The 19,507-nt window shown below is 34.6% G+C and overlaps 1 pseudogene; it reads right to left on the bottom strand.

Annotated features, from left to right (window-relative positions):
* Positions 1-19,507, bottom strand: part of LOC108529303 (elongation factor 1-alpha 1-like) — a 121,703-nt pseudogene that overhangs the window by 43,819 nt on the left and 58,377 nt on the right.

The following is a 19,507-nucleotide window of genomic DNA, read 5'->3' as shown; positions in this document are numbered from 1 at the left end:
ACTAGCTTGATGAGCTCAACCTTGAAACAGTGAAAACTCAAGTGTTTGATTCTAAAGAAATGCAAACACTGATTTTCTAAGTTTCTCATAGCAATTAACTTTGTATGATTCCATTCTTCAAACAACTAGACATCCCATGAAGATGCCTTGCCTGTCTTCCTTTGTAATTCCACTTAATCTTTATTGTTATTTACTTTAAAATATTCATATCATAGTGTGGTAAAAAATTATTATTTGTTGAGTGCCCACTATGTTTTAGCATTGGTCTTTGATGCTTCCATAATCTATGAGGGAATTATTGCTATTCCTGTATTATGCACAAGAAAATGGAGGGTTAGAGATGTTGAATATCACCAATGTCACATAGTCTGGAAGCTGTGGAGTCAAAGTTCATACTTTGGTCTGGAGGAAATAAGTGCCATAAATTAGATTCCTGAGGGTAAACTATTGCCTGAAAGAAATACAACTACAAAATAATTAGTTTTAGTAACTATTTTTTAGCCTAATTTTTGTTTCTATTATTTTGGTTTACTAGAGAACTGTAAATTAAAGATGGCAAAATATAAACTAAACCTGCACTGAGGCTACTGTTCTTATATTTTCTGTTAGTGCTGATGAAATCTAAGTTTGGAAATAAGAGTCAGAACTATAAAATTACTGAAAGGTTAAAGATCCTTTCTGGTGATGCCAGTAGTCATTTCAAATAAGTATTTCATATTACTTCAATAATGTTTTAATGACTATACCATTCTATCCTTTTGTAAAGTTTACTACCATTCGCTTTCTATTAGAAACTCACTTTAAATTAAGAGCCCTGTTAAGATGGAAATTCCGTAGGCTGTAAGAAGTTAATAAATCAGAGAATATTCTTTTGCGTTTCACCAAGGATCTATATACATAAAGATTAAAGTACAAATTCCTGACTTTTAAATTTTTTTCTATCCTCTTCTGTAGCACAGCTATTACTAGAGTAGAGAACATACTCTTTTAGCGTCTTCCAACGTACTTATGTCTCCTGAAGTGTGTCCAGTAATAAAAGGTACTTTACTTCTACTTGAAGCCAGAGCAAAAGCTGCTCAAGCCAAAATGAATTAAGCTACCTGCCAGCCATATTCAAAGGAACCAGAGAGGCAGCAAGCCTCTGTGACAAAGCTCAGGTGAATTCCTGCTGCCTGGAACATGGTACCTTATAAACTGTGGTGTGAAGTGTTACATTTCTACCCTCACTGTATTTCTCCAAACAAATGGCATTATTGCCAAAAGAAGGCCCAGAATGCCAAAATAAAGTGGTGCAGTGGAAAATTCAAAAAGTAGTGAGTGTTAAGATTAATCATCAAGGAAATGAATAGCCTTGGCTTGATGCTTAGGAGTTTAAGAAGACTGGCAGCATTTTTAAGGCACAGCATTTGGAGCAGGCAGCACATTGCCCTTTCTTAGAGGTAGTATTGTGGAATAGAAAGAAAACTGGATTTGTTGTGCAAAGATCTGAGCTTCAAAAAGGAAGAGTGAAAGTCTTTCCCATTTGATCTCTTTAAATCCTCACAACACTGGCTAAGGGGTTAAAAGATTTGTCCTAAATCAGAGCTAGAAAGCAACAGAAATAAAATCTAACTATAGGTTCATCTGACCCTGGAACTCCTCTTCTGGCCACCCTTATAATTTAAACAAGATTATAATCATATTCAATACAATCACTTTTCTTGAGGTGTCACCCTAGTGTCACCTGCTTCAGAATCATCTGGAAATCCCCGTCCTGTTCCAAGCCTGGCAGTCCAGCCAGTCCATAGATGTGCATTGTTACTCACATTAAAATTTGACAGCTGCTGCTCAAAACGAGGTTGTGGAAGACTCTGGAAAAGCACACATCAAAAACAATACTTTCACTATTTCATCTTTTAAAGTTATTCAAAATTAAGTTTAACACAGGTGTGTTCTGAGAATAAGAAGCTATTTGAAAATAAACCAACAACACAACTCCGTAAAGGAGGCCTGACGAAATATTTGATCTTCACTGGAAAATAAAACAGGCAGGCCAAAAGTAGGACAAATAATTTCTTGCTGCAGGTCAACACAATTCTTGTGTTTTATTCTGGAGCCTGAAAGACTGTCAAAAGCAATCATATTTTTCTCACTCTGGGGTGTATACATACCTATTTGGATTTTGTTTTATAGCTGGCTGATAACAAGGAAAAGCAAATGAAATCATGCAATGAAGGAAATCTTCCAGGCTTTTGGGAACTGCATACCTGGAATTGAATGTTTACTGGGTACATGGCCTTGGCTAATTAAACTTTTGTGGTTCCAGATTTTATATCTTTAAAATTAAATGATAGTGATAATAATAATAATCTTAAGAACTACCTTGTTTTATTGCCATGAGTGTATATGTAAGAGAGGTAAAGGATGTAACACATCCTGATGCAAAGAAAATAGTTAATCAGTGGTAACCTATATCATTCTTATTATAAGTGCCATTCATTAGAGAGAGAACATAGAATAGAAATGCGCTCATTGGGTTTATAATATTTAAGAGAACCTGCTTTGTAAGCCATTAAGTAAAGAGATATATCTCTCCTTGAGCATTGTTCAGAGGAAGCCAATATATTCTATAAATAATTCTATTCTTCACATGTCTTGAAACATTCCTAAGGGCTTTGAAATAGTAACTTAGTATTATTGAAATTTTATTAGATTTTAGTTCAGAAATACTTCATCTTACTGATAGCTGTATAGGACAAAAAGCCGACCATGCTCCATTGCTACAGTTTTATCCTCTAACATTTAAGTTTTGTTTTAAATGTCAAAAGACAATTTAAACTCCAGAAATTTTAGTTTGATAATGAGCAAAGTTGTATCTACTGGATATATGAGTGTTGTATTTTAACCAATTACCGATGTTTTAAAAATATTATTACTTGAAGTGTGTCTACAAAAAAGAGAGTATTTTAATTTGGTGGTATTCCTAATTATACGTACTTTAGGTAGTTCTGTACAACTTTTCCTGTATGTAATATATCATTGTTTACCAGGGAAAATCTATTTTAAGTTGGGTGAGTAAAATATCTAGAGCATTTATAAAATTATCATATCAACTAGTGCCCCATGAAATAAAACATGGGTATGTTTTGCTTCTTGAAGTTTGATGTTGTTTCTAGGAGGCCGATTAAAATAGGTGTACTTAAATTTTGACTACTTTGGGCAGGGAAAGGAAAATCTTAGGAAAAAATCTCATCAAGTCTTGTTTTTTCAGGCTCTTCATCTCCGAATATCATTTTGGATGGAATAATTATTGCTGGGAGTATAATCACAAAAATCAGGAACTCTCCAACGTGTTTCCCATGTCAATGGATACTGAGAATCATGTATTTACAGGAGGAGAGTCAAAAAAAAAAGTCTGGCTTTGTAAGCTTGTTACCCATAGCGCCGTTCATAGACAAGTATCCCAGCAACACCTAAATATTTGTGAGTATCCCAGCAATGCCTAAATATTTTTGTATAGCTGAGTAATTTATCCTGCCTATCAGCTAGAAATTTCTTCTTATCCAGTGCTTATACTGACTTATAACAGTCTTTGAGAAACTTCAAGACTTCAGTGTATGTACTTGTATAATTTTTTATTATAGTTAGCTTTAATACATTTATCATATTTCAGATTTCTTAAAATGGATAAATATATTAAAATTTTTTAAATTTTCATTAAAATTTCTTTTTTTTACCTATGGGTTAGTTTCTAAATATATGAGATAAATTTGTTATTTCTTTTTGTTATTAATTTCTAACTTAATTGCATTGTAGTGATAGAATGGGGTTTTGTGTGACCTAACTTTTTGAAACTCTGGGGACTTGCTTTATGGCCTTAACATGATTGAGTTAGTAACTGTTCCATGTGTGCTTTAGAAGGACATGTATTCTGATTTCGGGGTCCATTCATTCAGTGTTATTTATGTTGAAATTTTCCATAGTTAGCTGATTTTTTTATTCACTTGATCTATCAATATTTGGAAGAGATATGTTAAAATCTTCCATTATGATGATGAAATTGTCTAATTCTTCCACTAGTTCCCTCAATTTGTTTACCTATATTAATTATCAATTAAAAATAGCTTTATTGGGAGAGGATTCACACACTATACAATTCACCCTATTAGAGTGTACAATTCAATGGTTTTGGAATATTCAAAGATAATTTGAAACCATCACCACAGTCAATTTTAAAACATTTTTATCACCTCAAAAAAAAAACCCAAAAAAACTCTCCATACCCTTTAACTATTACTGCCTGTCTTCCAATACCCTACCTCTAATCCCAAACAACGATGAATCTACTTTCTGTTTCTACTACTTTCTGTATTCTGGATTTTCACGTGATTGAAATCATATAATATATAGACTTTTGTGACTGGCTTTTGTTTACTTAATATAATATTTTCAAGATTTATTTAAGTTGTATGATGTATCAGTACTCAGTTGTTTATGGATAAATATATTCCATTATATGGCTATACCACATTTTGTTTATTCATTTGTCCATTGACAGGCACCTGGGTTTTTTCCACCTTTTAACTGTTATAAATAATGATGCTATAATTATTCATGTACAATTTTTGTGTGGATATATGTTTTTATTTTTGTTGGGAATATACCTAGAAATGGAATTGCTGGGTTATATGGTGACTATTTAACCTCTTTAGAAACTGCTAGGTTGTTTTTCAAAACAGTGGCACTATTTTACATTCCCACCATCAATATTTGAGGATTCTTGTTTATTCATATCCTTGCTGACATTTGTTATTGTATTGTTACAAGATTCCTTCAGGGCCACTTTGCGAGCTGAGAATTATGGCCACTGCTGCCTCTGCCCAGGTCTCGCTTGGGGACTCCTGGGCTCCTTCTGCCTGCTTGGCCTGGCAGGCTGCATTTGGCTTGCAGCCAGGCCAAATCCCAAGCCTGCCATACTCCAGCTCAGCTTGCAGCTGGACTGAGCATGCCACAAGTGGCTTCCATGTCTGGCGTCTAGACAAAGGGAACATGGTGGTGCCCAAAAACCCAGAGATGCCAGCAATTGTGGAGCCCCAAAGGGTGTTACAGCTCTTGCTTGGGGAATCCCAAGGTCTGAGTCCCCAAGAAATGTCACAGCTCTTCACTCCCATAGCTCAGCGAGCAGGAGTGTTATAGCTCTTTTTGCTCTTTGGCAGGTTCTGGGTTCTTGTCCTGAGACAAAGAGGAATGAGGTGGGCAGACGACACCTGAGAGTGAGTAAGGCAGAAAAGAATTTTATTGAGTTACGGAAGGAGAGCTCTCAGCTGTGAGAGACGACTTGAGAGCAGGTAGCCATCTGTCAGGCTGAGTCCAGGGCTTTTATGGGCTTACAATGGGGAAATGCGTGCTGATTTGTCTATGGGTGAGCTATGGAAAAAGCATTGGTTAAAAGGCATCATCCAGAAGGAACTGATAGAGAGAGAGGGTAAGATGGGGATAGAAGTTCTCACTCCAGTTGTGGACTGTATCCAGAAGCGGCAGCTCAGTTTTCAGGCTTTAAACTGTCTTTCGCTTGAGGTTGAGTTTTACCAGGGACCCATCCCTGTCGGCCTAGGAATTTGCCTGTCTTCTGTCACTATGAATATGACTTTTTGATTCTAGCCATCTTAGTGGGTGTGAAGTAGTATCTCACGGTAGTTTTAATTTGTATTTTTCTAATGACCAATGTTCTGAAGCATCTTTTCATATACTTATTGGCCATTTGTATATCTTCCATGGAGACATGTCTAATCAAACTATTTGCCCATGTTTTACATTGGGTTATTTGTCTTCTTCTTATTGAGTTGTAAAAGTTTTTATAGATTCTAGATACAAGTTAGTCCCTTGACAGATATATGATTTGCACATACATATGCACCATATAAGTGCATCTATATTCTGTAGATTTTAACTTTCTAGATGGTGTTCTTTGAAGCACAGAAGTATTTGTGACTCTGAACAATTTTCTCTTTAAAAAAAGGAAAGAAAAAAAGGAAAAAAATAATCACTTTTCTAAGGAGGATGAAGCACAAAAGTTTTGAATTTCCATGAAGTCTATTTTAAGACTTTATGATTGTGATGTCAAATCTAACAATCCATTGTCACATCCAGGATCATAAAGGCTTACCCATTTGTTTTCTTCTTAAGCTACTGTAGTGATAGCTTTCATATTTTGGTGTTTGATCCATTTTAAGTTAATTTTTGTGGATGTTTGAGGTAAGGATCCAATTTCATTATTTTCACTGTCGCTCTCTGGCTGCCCCAGTACCCTTTGTTGAAAAGACTATTCTTTCCCCATTGGATGATCTTGGCAGCCTTGTCAAAAATCAGTTGGCCATAGATGTATGGGTTTATTTTTAGTACTGGCAGTTATATTCCGTTGATCTGTACATCTACCCTTGTGCCAATACCATGTTGTCTTAATTACTGTTGCTTTGTAGTTAATTTTTAAAATCAGGAAATGTGAGTCCTGCTTTGTTCTTCTCTTGCAAATTTGTTTTGGCTATTCTAAGTCCCCCTAAATTTCATATGAATTTTAGAATCAGTTTGTCATATTGTACAAAGAAGTGAGCTAGAATTCTGATAAAAATTGTGTTGAATATGTAGTTCAGTTTGGGGAGTATTACCATTTCAACAATGTTAAATCTTACAATTCATGAACTTGGGCCATGTTTTTCCATTTATTTCAATCTTCTTTAATTTCTTTCAAGAATGTTTGTAGTTTTCAGAGTATTCTTCTTGAGTCAATTTTGGCATTTTGTGTCTTTCTATGTGTTAATGTCATCCAAGTTATCTAATTTATTACCTACAGTTGTTCATAGTATTGCTTTTTAACCTCTTTATTTCTGTAAAGTCAGTGGTAATATCCCCATTTTTGTACTAATTCTAGTAATTTAAGTATTCTCTGTTATCTTCTTGTTCTAGCTATCCAAACATTTGACAGTTTTGTAGATCTTTTTGAAGAACCAGCTTTTAGTTTTATTGATTTTCTTTATTGTTTTTGTATTCTCTATTTCGTTAGTTTCTGCCATAATCTTTATTATTTCCTTCCTTCTGCTTTAAGTTAATTTTTGCTCTTTTCCAGTGCCATAAGCAGGAAGGCTAGGTTATTGATTTGTAATATTTATTTTTTCCTAATATAGGCATTTAGAGATATACATTTCCCTCTAAGCACAGCTTTAGCTGCATCCCAAAAGTTTTGCTGTGCTGTATTTTCATTGTCTTTCATCTTAAAGTATTTTGTGATTTTTCCTTTTGATTTCTTTTTTGGCCCATTGGTTATTTATGAGAGTGTTACTTGATTTCTACATTTTTGTAACTTCCCCCAATACTTTTCTGCTATTGAGTTTAATTTCATTCCATTGTAGTCAGAGAACATATTTTGTATTGCTTCCTCCTTTTAGAACTTATTGAAGTTTGTGGCCTCAATAAGTTCTAAAGGATATGGTCTATCCTGGAGAATGTTCTGTGTACATGTGAGACTAATGTATATTCTGTTGTTATGCTATATGTTCTATAGATGTCTACATATATCATATAGATGTCTACATCTATATATGTTTACAGATTTGTTCAGATTTTCTGTTTCTTTCTTTTTTTTGTCTAGCTGTTCTATCCAGCATTAATAGTGGAGTATTGAAGTAATCAATTATTATTGCTGAATTGCTGTTTACTTCCTTTGTTGCTATTAGTTTTGCTTTGTGTAGTTTGATGTTCTGTTATTAGTTGCATACAAACACACACACTCTAATGAGGACTGTGTATCATGAACCAACATATAACATAAATCCAATTCTGTTTAAAAGATTTCTTTTAAAAAAGTGTCAGTGAAACAGTTTTTATTTAATTTTAAGGTGTCATCAATTATAAGATTTATTAGTGAAAAGGAACATATAATATTAAATATTTTTGTTGATTTTGTAAGTGATAAAATTTCTTTAAATGAGTTAAAATCATGGTAATATATTTAACAAATAGAATTAATTAGACCTTTAATTAACAAGATTATGCATTCCTCAGCAGTAATAGATGTAGAGAATTTGCTTTGACTGAGTTGTGTTTGGTGGGGGTGGGATTGGGACATCTTTATCAAGAAATGGTCCAAGTCCAGTTTGCCTCCCAACCCTCTTAAAATCTCACATAAACAACGGTAGCAGGTGGTTCACTTGCTTGTTAATCTTTGGGGTTAATTGAGGATAATGAAGCAATTTGGTCTCTGCCAGTCAGAAATTGTCAGCATCTACCTACCCTATTGTGATGAATCACCCTGGATACATTCCAGCTTTGACACTATCTATAGTTTCAGACAAATGTGAATAAATATCCGAAGGCCAGGTTCTTAAAAATATGCAAGTTAGATATTTTAAAATTAAACAAAATCAACCTACTACTAATTTCACATCTTAAATATAGCTTATCTGTTCTATTGCATTTTAGAATCAAGGCTGGTAGGAAAATATTCCATACACGACTGTAAAACAAATAAAATGATCAATCTATTTGAAACAGTTAACTTCTCACATAACTTTATACCATTTTGGATGATGTTATTTTTCTGTCTGAAATGCATATGGTTTGAGCGGATTGTTTTTGGCATAAACAATCACAAAACTAAGATGGTTGCCAATGGGTAAGGGCCAAACCTCTTTGAGCCAGTCATCTTTTTGACAGAGATTACACAGAACTACTTAGCCCTGTCAGTTAGGAGTAATTGGAGTCAAGTCATGCTTACAGATGATTCCCTCTTTGTTATTCGTACTGCCTTTTAACCCAGTTTAGAAAGGGCATTACTCTACTACCAATAAATGCCAAAAATTTTTGCAAATAAGCAAAAGGCTGAACTGTGAGCTTTTACATGTGCTTTAGCACTTAACATGGTGCATGAAGTTAAGGAAATATATAATCAAATAAGCATTCTAAGAAGTGAGAGATCATATATTTGAATGACCAAATGCACTGCTTTGCTCAAAACAAAGAAATGTTATTATTATTAAAGGAAGGGAATTTCAATTCCTTTAACATTGTAACTCTAGTATAATTAGCCAGGTGTGGTGGTGCATGCCTATAGTCACCTGCATAGACAGTTTTATCACTATGATTGTTTCTTTATAACTCTTGTTCTAAATTATATTCCCAAACTGTGGTACCACAGGGTGTTTGCTAGTAATTCTAATAATGGTTTCATGGTCAGATAGGTTTGAGAAATTCTGGATTTGAGAGAATTAAAGGTTTTAAAAGTTTTGTGTATAACTGGAAGATTTCTTGGGGCCTTTTATATATCTATGAAAATCGTGAGTCCTGGAGTGATAGAGAGTGCAGTATTTTTTGAATCCATTTGATCATGGAACCCTTCTAGTGTTCCAAGAGGACCACTTTGGGAAACACTGCTGTGGTTTATAAATGCAAGTTAAAATGTCTCACTTTTTTAAAACATTATTTTAAGTTCAAGGCTACATGTGCAAGTTTGTTACATAGGTAAACTTGTGTCCTGAGGGTTTGTTGTACAGATTATTTCATCACCCAGGTATTAAGGCTAATACCCATTAGTTATTTTTCCTCATCCTCTCCCTTTTACCACCCTCCACTATCTGATAGGCCCTCGTGTGTGTTGTTCCCCTCTGTGTCTATGTGTTCTCATCATTTTGCTTTCACTTATAAGTGAGAACATGCGGTATTTGGTTTTCTGTTCCTGAGTCAGGAGGATAATGGTCTCCAGCTCCATCCATATCCCTGCAAAGAACACGATATCATTCTTTTTTATGGCTGCATAGTATTCCATGATGTATATGTACCAGATTTTCTTTATCCAGTCTACAACTGATGGACACTTGGTTGACTCCATGTCTTTGCTATTGTGAATAGTGGAGTGATGTGTCTTTATGGTAGAACAATTTATATTCCTTTGAGTATACACACAATAATCTGGGTCAAATGGTACTTCTGTTTTAAGTTCTTTGCAAAATCACCACACTGCTTTCACAATGGTTAAACGAATTTACATTTCTACCAGTATTTCATAAATATTCCCTTTTCTCTGCAACCTTGCCAGTGTCTGTTATCTCCTGACTTTTTTTTGTGATACCTATTCTGGCTGGTGCCAGATGGTATCTCATTGTGGTTTTGATTTGCATTTCTCTACTGATCAGTGATATTGAGCTTTTTATCACATGCTTGTTATCCCCTTGTATGTGTTCTTTTGAGAAGTGTCTGTTCATGTCCTTTGCCCAGTTTTTAATGGGGTTGCTTGTATTTTTCTTGTAAATTTGTTTAAGCTCCTCATAGGTGCTGGATATTAGACTTTTGTCAGTTGTGTAGTTTGCAAATATTTTCTCCCATTATGTAGGTTGTCTGCTTACCCTTTTGATAGTTTCTTTTGCTATACAGAATCTGTTTAGTTTAATTAGATTCCATTTGGCAATTTTTGCTTTGTTGCAATTGCTTTTGACGTCTTTGTCATGAAATCTTCGCCTGTACCTATGTTCTGAATGGTATTGCCTAGGTTGTCTTCCAGGGTTTTTATTGTTTTGAGTTTTACAATTTAAGTCTATATTCCATCTTGAGTTAATTTTTGTGTATGGTGTAAGGAAGGGGTCCACTTTCAGTCTTCTGCAAATGGCTATCCAGTTATTCCAGCACCATTTGTTGAACAGGGAATGCTTTCCCCATTGCTTGTTTTTGTCAGCATTGTGGAAGATCAGATAGCTCTAGATGTGTAGTCTTATTTCTGGGTCCCCCATTCTGTTCCATTTGTTTATGTGTCTATTCTTGTACCAGTATCACACTGTTTTGGTTACTGTTGCCCTTTAGTATACTTTGAAGTTGGGTAGCATGATGCCTCCAGCTTTGTTCTTTTTGCTTAGGATTGCCTTGGCTATTTGGGCTCTTTTTTGATTTCATATTGATTTTAAGATAGTTTTTTTCTAGTTCTGTGAAGAATGTCAATGGTAGTTTAATGGGAATAGCATTGAATCTATAAATTGCTTTGGAAAGTATGGCTAATTTAACAATATTGATTCTTCCTATTCCTGTGTATGGAATGTTTTTCCATTTGTATGTGTCATCTCTGATTTATTTGAGCAGTGGTTTATATTTCTCCATGTAGTTAGCTGCAACCTAGGTATTTTATTCTTTTTGTTGCAATTGTGAATGGGAGTTTGTTAGTGATTTGACTCTCGGCTTGACTGTTGTTGGTTTATAGAAATGCTAGTGATTTTCGCACGTTGATTTTGTATCCTGAGACTTTGCTGAAGTTGCTTCTTAGCTTCAGAATCCTTTAGGTGAGATGATGGGACTTTCTAGATATAGGATCATGTCATCTACAACCAGGGATAGTTCGACTTCTTCTCTTCCTGTTTGAATGTGCTTTATTTCTCTCTCCTGCCTGAGTGTCCTGGCCAGAACTTCCAATACTATGTTGAATAGTAATGGTGAGAGAGGGCATCCTGTCTTGTGCCAGTTTTCAAGGGAAATGCTTCCAGCTTTTGCCAATTCAGTAATGATGTTGTGTCTTACTTTCAAGACTTACTTTTTCTTTATGTGCTTGAATATAAATAAGATTAAATTATCTCTTACAAAGGGACACAGATTCAAACTTTTCCAGCCTCCCTCTCCTCCTCTTTCTGTTTGGGATATTCATAATGAACAGTGGTTTACTAAATTGTACTTTAGAGACTTTTGCTCTAAAAATAAGGTCTTTCTGAGGATCAGCCTCTAAACTTAGGAGAGTTCTGCAAATTGGCTCAATCCCTAGCATACTGTCATATAGACCTAAGTATTACTTTGGAATTAAGTCTGTCAGAGGGATTCCTCTCAAGACAAATCAAGAGAAAACTAATTTATAGATGGCCATCTTCTCCCTATGTTTTCCTGTCTGTGGGTCTATACCCTAATCTCTTGCAAGAACCAGTAGTCACCTCAAACTAAAGCCCACCCTAGTGACCTCATGTAACTTCAGTTACCTCTTTAAAGACTTTATCTCCAAATACAGTCACATTCTGAGGTAAGGGGGTTTAGGAATTTAGCATATAAATTTGGGAGAGACATAATTAACCCATAACAATGGATGACCCTTAGCCAGCAGTCTTCTGAGTTTATTCTGTTAGGCCAACCAGGAATGTTTTAGAGACAAACAAATGTCAAAAATGTCATGACACATGTATAATGCCTCATTTTACTTTTTTGTGGATTTCCCTAGATTTTTTTCAAACCTGACGTTCCATTAGAAAAGGCAACTATCATCTCTGCTATAAGGTGCTTTAAAACCAGTTAGGTCTAGGGGTTATTTATATACATATCTTGGTGTTTCTTAACAACTTCTAGGTCACAGCATGTTTGGGAAATGGAAATCCTGATCCTTCAGACTGTGGTCAGTGTACCACATGCTTATAGTTCCCCTTGGCTCTATTGAGGATACACCATTAGCTCAACATATCCATAACTTTTGCTCAGAAAAACCGTGGGCCAAGGAACGTAGATTTAACTAGAAATGACTTACCTGAAACTGAGGAATGTGGGGGAAATCAGACCCAGGTCATGGAGTAACAGAATTTTGACCTGGAACAGACCTTAGATGCCACATTGCAGTCATTCACAAACTTCTTTAAAATTTGTTTTTGCCTTAATAGTGAAATTCAATATCAACAATAGATAATTGTTAATTATCTAATGGTTCTCTTTATATTGACTTACTTTATAAAAGCCTTTAAATGTAACCCCATCTAAATAAAAAATTACTTTGAATTAGAGTTCAAGTATGTTGCATACATCTCCTGACCCCTATAGATGTATAGATGCTTCCACGCTTGCTCTCTTCCATCATACAGCCGTGGATGCTGAGGATGCAAAGACTTTGAGGCCATAGGGGATGGTGGAGGCACTAACTGGAAAAACACCTGAATGACTGCAAAGGAATGTGATATGAGCAAGAAATAAATCTTGCGTTCAGGTGAGATATTGGTGCTGTTTATTACAACAGATAGCCTATCCTGACTAATAGAGTCAACATTGCAAGACTTTAGATATTTCAACCTCTTTGAAGGCTTTCCTTGCATATAAATTATAGAAATGTCTTTTCATTGTTTATCCCCAAATAGTTTTGCTTATGTCAGTGCTTTTACAAAGCCACTAAAATTATACTTTCAGTATGACACCTAGATTAAAAGTAATATGAAAATTAGTATATTAATCCCGTCAATCCTTTGCATATTATGTTAAATATCCTATCTGATATTTTAATTTATTTATGTTTTTCAGAAATTCAACAGTTGCATGGCAAAAAGGCAAGTGTAGTTATATAGAGTACAAGCTGCAATTGCTCTTGACCTTGCTCTGATTAGAAGTCCTAGGATTCTACCTTTGGATGAATTATCATCACTTATAGGCACTCAGAGTAAATCCATAGTACACAGAAAATATAAAAGAATTGTTTATCACCAAGTATTTAGGCCAATGTGAAATTGCCATCACAGGCAAAAAGTAAAATTTAAATTTATTCATACAACCTATGTAACACAGAGGACTGATTAACTTGAAAAACAAGGTCCCTTCTATTTTTTTTTTTAACAGTTTAAAAAATGGTTATTAAATTTTATTTGCTTTATTTGGCTTGCAGTTTGACAGGGCTATTTTTGTGGGTGAAGGCATAAGGAGGTGGTTGTATTTGTTTCCAGGCTCCATTAGCAGATAAATACCAGTTATAGTCATTCTGGGGATGGGGATGGCAATAGTAAATATGAACCAATGTAAACAATCTAGGTTTTAAAGCAAATACAATGATGGAATATTATAGATGAAATGGAATCAATTTGTTCAAAATATTATTGAATGTCAGTGGGGTAGCAGCCACCTCAATAGGTTATATACTGTGACTCAAGGGTGTGGCCAGAAAGTAGCACAGCCCCTCCTTTCATGGGCTCACAGACAGTGCATAGAAACACTAACACAGAGACAATGGACGATTCACTCAATGCCTGTGTGTATTCTAGCGTGTCCCTCCAAACCTGCACAAAAGCATCCTCTTCAGACCCATAGAGAAACTTCCCTCCTGCTGTTATCCCTGCCTTTCCTTCTTCTTTACCACTTCAAGATGACCTTACCCTGGGGACTTGACTTTGTTCCCAGAACTGTATTTCACTCCTCCACTGGGCTTCAGGAACTCAGTGATTCCTTAAGAGCTGAAAATTATCTTACCAGTCTGATGATCATAACTGGCTAATCCTGAATACTATTAGATTTGCCTTAAGTAAATCCCAAAGGTCAGTTATAAATGCAAAATGTTTTGAAGTGCATTTTGGCAGAGGAATCTATGTAATACCTTAAGAAATTTAATCAAATAAAAAAACTAAAAGTTGAAGTGACCAAATAACAAAATCATACTTTTTTTTAAAAAAGAAAAGTTTAATATTAAAATAATACCCCAAAACCCTCATAAAAGGTCCATCCAGGATATCAGGAAGTTATAGAGATAGAAACAAAGGTTGTAATAGGAATTACATACATTAGATTAATTGGTTAATAAGCAAGTAAACTCTCAATTTAATAAACTCTTTTGAGAACATTAAATCTAGTGAGGTTTTCCAATAGATGTCACCATTGGGTTGAAATTAGAAAGTCATTCTAATTTGATAAGCCTCTAGGAAATTTAACTCCATAACTCTCAATTGGTTCTATTAGAAGACTCTTAGCTGGGCGCGGTGGCTCACGCCTGTACTCCCAGCACTTTGGGAGGCTGAGGCCGGTGGATTGCCTGAGGTCAGGAGTTCAAGGCCAACCTGACAAACATGGTGAAATCCCATTTCTACTAAAAATACAAAAATTAGCCAGGTGTGGTGGCAGGTGCCTGTAATCCCAGCTACTTGGGAGGCTGAGGCAGGAGAATCACTTGAACCTGGGAGGCGGAGGTTGCAGTGAGCTGAGATCATGCCACTGCACTGCAGCCTGGGCAACAGAGTGAGACTCCATCTCAAAAAAATAAAAAATAAAATTAAAAACCCTCTTATCTTGGCTTCAAATAGTTTATGCTGTAATTGTTATTCTAGTATTTAGTATTTTCAATTTTTAATGCAAATAATTATTAATTATATTTTAAAATGATCTTCCGAGATTGCCCTGAAAAGAATATAATTTTAACATCATCAATGTATTACAAATATAACTTAAGAATAGAAAAGCAGAGAATGGAGTAGTATTCATCATTAGACACCAAGACCTATATATCTCCACAGAAATTTGTAATATAAATTACATCAAATTTGGCCTGAAATTAATTTTATTTTTAAATATAATTAACTTTTATGTATGTACTTGGACTGTGTCTTTAAGTAATGTGAACAAATCTCAGGGTTCCTTGGGATTGGTTGCTGTTTGAAGAGGGAAAATAAACTTTTAGAGATATCCTTTAGAGATACCCTATCTTGACTCTCTGTCTGAGGGTTGGATTTTATCATTTGAAAAAATGCTTCAGTTCTACCAAGGATTCAGTATTATTCAGTGTAATGCATGAAATAAAAAGCAAAATTAATCAGCTGCTGTCTCTACTAACTTGCTAGACATGTTTAAGTATTTGTTTTATTTGTCTTTCTTTTCAATTATTAATCAATGTCATGAGGTGGATCAGTATACTAAGAGCTTCTAAATACAATATATAAGCCTTAAGAATCAATGGTGATTTCATTCATATAAGGGAAAAAATTGAATTTATGGCTACACTGAAACTTAGATTACATGTTTCTACTTCTTTTATTTATTTTGTTTTCAATTTTCTGAATTCAAGGTTATATGTTTATTATACAAAATACAAAAAAAATAGAAATAACAAAAAATATTCATAGCCCTACTACTACCCAAATGTAATAATTGCTAAGATTTTGAAATGTTTCTTTCTATATATTTTAAATAAAATTGTAATCATGTATGTGTGTAAATTAGGATCCTGTGGTTTAACTTTATCTTTTAAGCATTTTCCATATTATTTTACAGGTTTCATACATATATATGTAACTGGTACTTACCATCTACTCTTGGTAGTTTATTTCTTTTTTTTTTTAAATTAAAATAGTTCTGCAATGATTATGTATGAAATTTCCAATTTTCATGTTTCGGAGATAGAGATAGGTCAAATCACATGAATATTTTTGTGACTCTTGGAAAATATTCTCAATTTTATTTCACAAGAAGATTGGACCAAATTAAATTCCCACCCAAATGGATGAGAGAAACTAGTTCCTCAGGTTATCTCTAGTATTGGAAATTACCTGACTTTGTTGTTGCTAATTTGGGAGGCTAAGAGTATCTCATTTCAATGTGCCTATATCTGATAATTGATGATACTACCTTTAAAGGATCTTAAAAATGTTTAGAATTGGCCAATGTACACAATGTGTTTCTATTGCCAAAATATAATAAATTTTAATGTTTTATTTTTGATTCTCAAAATCTAATCTATGTTGTCACTATTGGGCTCACTCACAGAAGGATGTACACAGTTAAAAATTTGGGAATAGCTCAGTTTGGAAACACAGAACAAACGTTAAATTTATGTCACAAAACTGTCTAATTGCTTTGCATAATAGAAGGTAACAAACAGAAAATTTTGTCCTTTTCATAACACTTAGTATTTCCATTCTACTAAATATTTTTAATAAATTTTGTCTATTCTTATTAATTTTGTTAAGAAGATGATGATATTCAGAAGCTACACATAAGAACACATTTGGAATTTTTGATTAATCATAATCCAAAAGCACAACAAAATTAAATATTCTCCTTCCTGAAATAAATGTTTAATTTCCTCCCTGGCATAGATGCTGTTTCTGGCAGTGCTTTGGCTGTCAATAGAAAATACATTTTATTGTATTTATATGAAGGCTTTTGGCCACTATAGAAATAGAATTTTCATTTGAAAATTTAAATTTTTAAACATTTATACTTTAAGTTGTAGGGTACATGTGCACAACGTGCAGGTTTGATACATAGGTATACATGTGCCATGTTGGATTGCTGCACCCATCAACTCGTCATTTACATTAGGTATTTCTCCTAATGCTATCCCTCCCCCAGGCCCCCACCCCACAACAGGCCCTGGTGTGTGATGTTCCCTACCCTGTGTCCAAGTGTTTTCATTGTTCAATTCCCACCTATGAGTGAGAACATGCGATGTTTAGTTTTCTGTCCTTGTGTTAGTTTGCTGAGAATGATGGTTTCCACCTTCATCCATGTCCCTGCAAAGGACATGAACTCATCCTTTTGTATGGCTGCATAGTATTCCATGGTGTGTATATATATATATATATGCCACATTTTCTTAATCCAGTTTATCATTGATGGACATTTGGGTTGGTCCCAAGTCTTTGTTATTGTGAATAGCGCCGCAATANTTTTGGCCACTATAGAAATAGAATTTTCATTTGAAAATTTAAATTTTTAAACATTTATACTTTAAGTTGTAGGGTACATGTGCACAACGTGCAGGTTTGATACATAGGTATACATGTGCCATGTTGGATTGCTGCACCCATCAACTCGTCATTTACATTAGGTATTTCTCCTAATGCTATCCCTCCCCCAGGCCCCCACCCCACAACAGGCCCTGGTGTGTGATGTTCCCTACCCTGTGTCCAAGTGTTTTCATTGTTCAATTCCCACCTATGAGTGAGAACATGCGATGTTTAGTTTTCTGTCCTTGTGTTAGTTTGCTGAGAATGATGGTTTCCACCTTCATCCATGTCCCTGCAAAGGACATGAACTCATCCTTTTGTATGGCTGCATAGTATTCCATGGTGTGTATATATATATATATATGCCACATTTTCTTAATCCAGTTTATCATTGATGGACATTTGGGTTGGTCCCAAGTCTTTGTTATTGTGAATAGCGCCGCAATAAACGTGTGCCATGTGTCTTTATAGTAGAATGATTTATAATCCTTTGGGTATATACCCAGTAATGGGATGGCTGGGTCAAATGGTATTTCTAGTTCTAGATACTTGAGGAATCATTATGCCGTATTCCACAATGGTTGAACTAATTTGCACTCCTACTAAAAGTGTAAAAGCGTTCCTATTTGTCCACATCCTCTCCAGCATCTGTTGTTTCCTGACTTTTTAATGATCACCATTCTAACTGGCGTGAGATGGTATCTCATTGTGGTTTTGATTTGCATTTCTCTGATGACCAGTGATGATGAGGAGAAAATTTAATTTAATGTCAAATTTCTGTTAAGGTTGGAAGAAGCAATAGCCTACGAAAATTCCATTTGTAACTTAAATGGAGCACAGGGTTGTACAGAAAAGCTTCTGCAGGATGTAGCTCAATTCAGTGAGTTATTTTATAAGAGCAAAACTGTTAAAACTTTACTCGATATTCAACCTGAACATTTTGATGTATACTGTAATTTCCAATATTAAAATGCTTCATCCCTTATGTGCTTTTCTTTAATCTCTTTTGATACAATTACAGAATATACTACAAAGCCTTCTATCATCTATTGTCTGTTTACTCTAAATATTCCCTGAGAAGTTTAGTATTTGGGGGTTTAGTCGTTTGTCAACAACATATGATACTGTTATTAGTTGATGCAAATATTCTTTGATCTTCTAATTTAGTCAAGGCTTGTCAAAATGGTAAGGAGAACTGAAGAGGCTCTTACCAGCCAAAGTGCCACTCCCCTTAGCCAGTCAGAAGGGCTTCTCTTACCTGGCCACATTTCTTCCATTAGTGTCACTGCTTTGGGTAGAACAACAAAGTAAGGATGCTAATGCCCTGGTAGAATAAATTTATTGGTTACCTGGGAATGGAGGAGAGTGCTGAGAAAGTCCTCTCCCTTCCTCCGTTCAACATTGCCAGAACATCTGTTAGGCGAACTCTCTTTTAAACAATTTAGAGTGTTTCTGGTAGCATATGAATGTGTTTTACTATTTGATTTTTTAAAATCTAAAACATTTTTTGTGAAATTTTTGTTTGCTTATTTTGATGTGGGAGAGGGGATTGAGATTGCTTTATAAATGATACAGAGCCCAAACTGGGAATTTGTTTTGCTATTTACCAGCTATGGTATCTTTGGATAAAATATTTATTTCCGTGGAGCTGTTATAATCTCTTTTGTAAAATGGAAAAAATAACGTTCACTCCACCTACTTGATAGAAGTTTTGTGGTCATCAAATAATATGCTGTGAATAAAAATACTCCATAGGCTGCAATATTTTCTTTTCATGGGCAACTCTATTGAATCTACATTGAAATAGGTTTATCACAGTTCAAAGTAAAAAAAATAGTTTCTCTTATAACTGGTATTTTAAAACTTGCTTTTTTGAAGAGGGTTGCAAAATACCTTTTGATGTTTTATAGGTTTTCTTTACAAAATATGTTTATTTTGAAAATAATAGAGATAAGCAAAATTTTATTAAAATTGTTCAAAAAATTGTTCATAGCTAGCATTCAGAAATAACAATAATCTGTGATTATACACAAGATGGTACTTGAGGGAGGGGCATA

This window comes from Rhinopithecus bieti, unplaced genomic scaffold (genome assembly GCF_001698545.2).
Source record: "Rhinopithecus bieti isolate Rb0 unplaced genomic scaffold, ASM169854v2 scaffold_5882, whole genome shotgun sequence".
In the NCBI taxonomy this organism is placed as follows: domain Eukaryota; kingdom Metazoa; phylum Chordata; class Mammalia; order Primates; family Cercopithecidae; genus Rhinopithecus; species Rhinopithecus bieti.
This window is presented reverse-complemented; position numbering and strand designations above follow the sequence as displayed.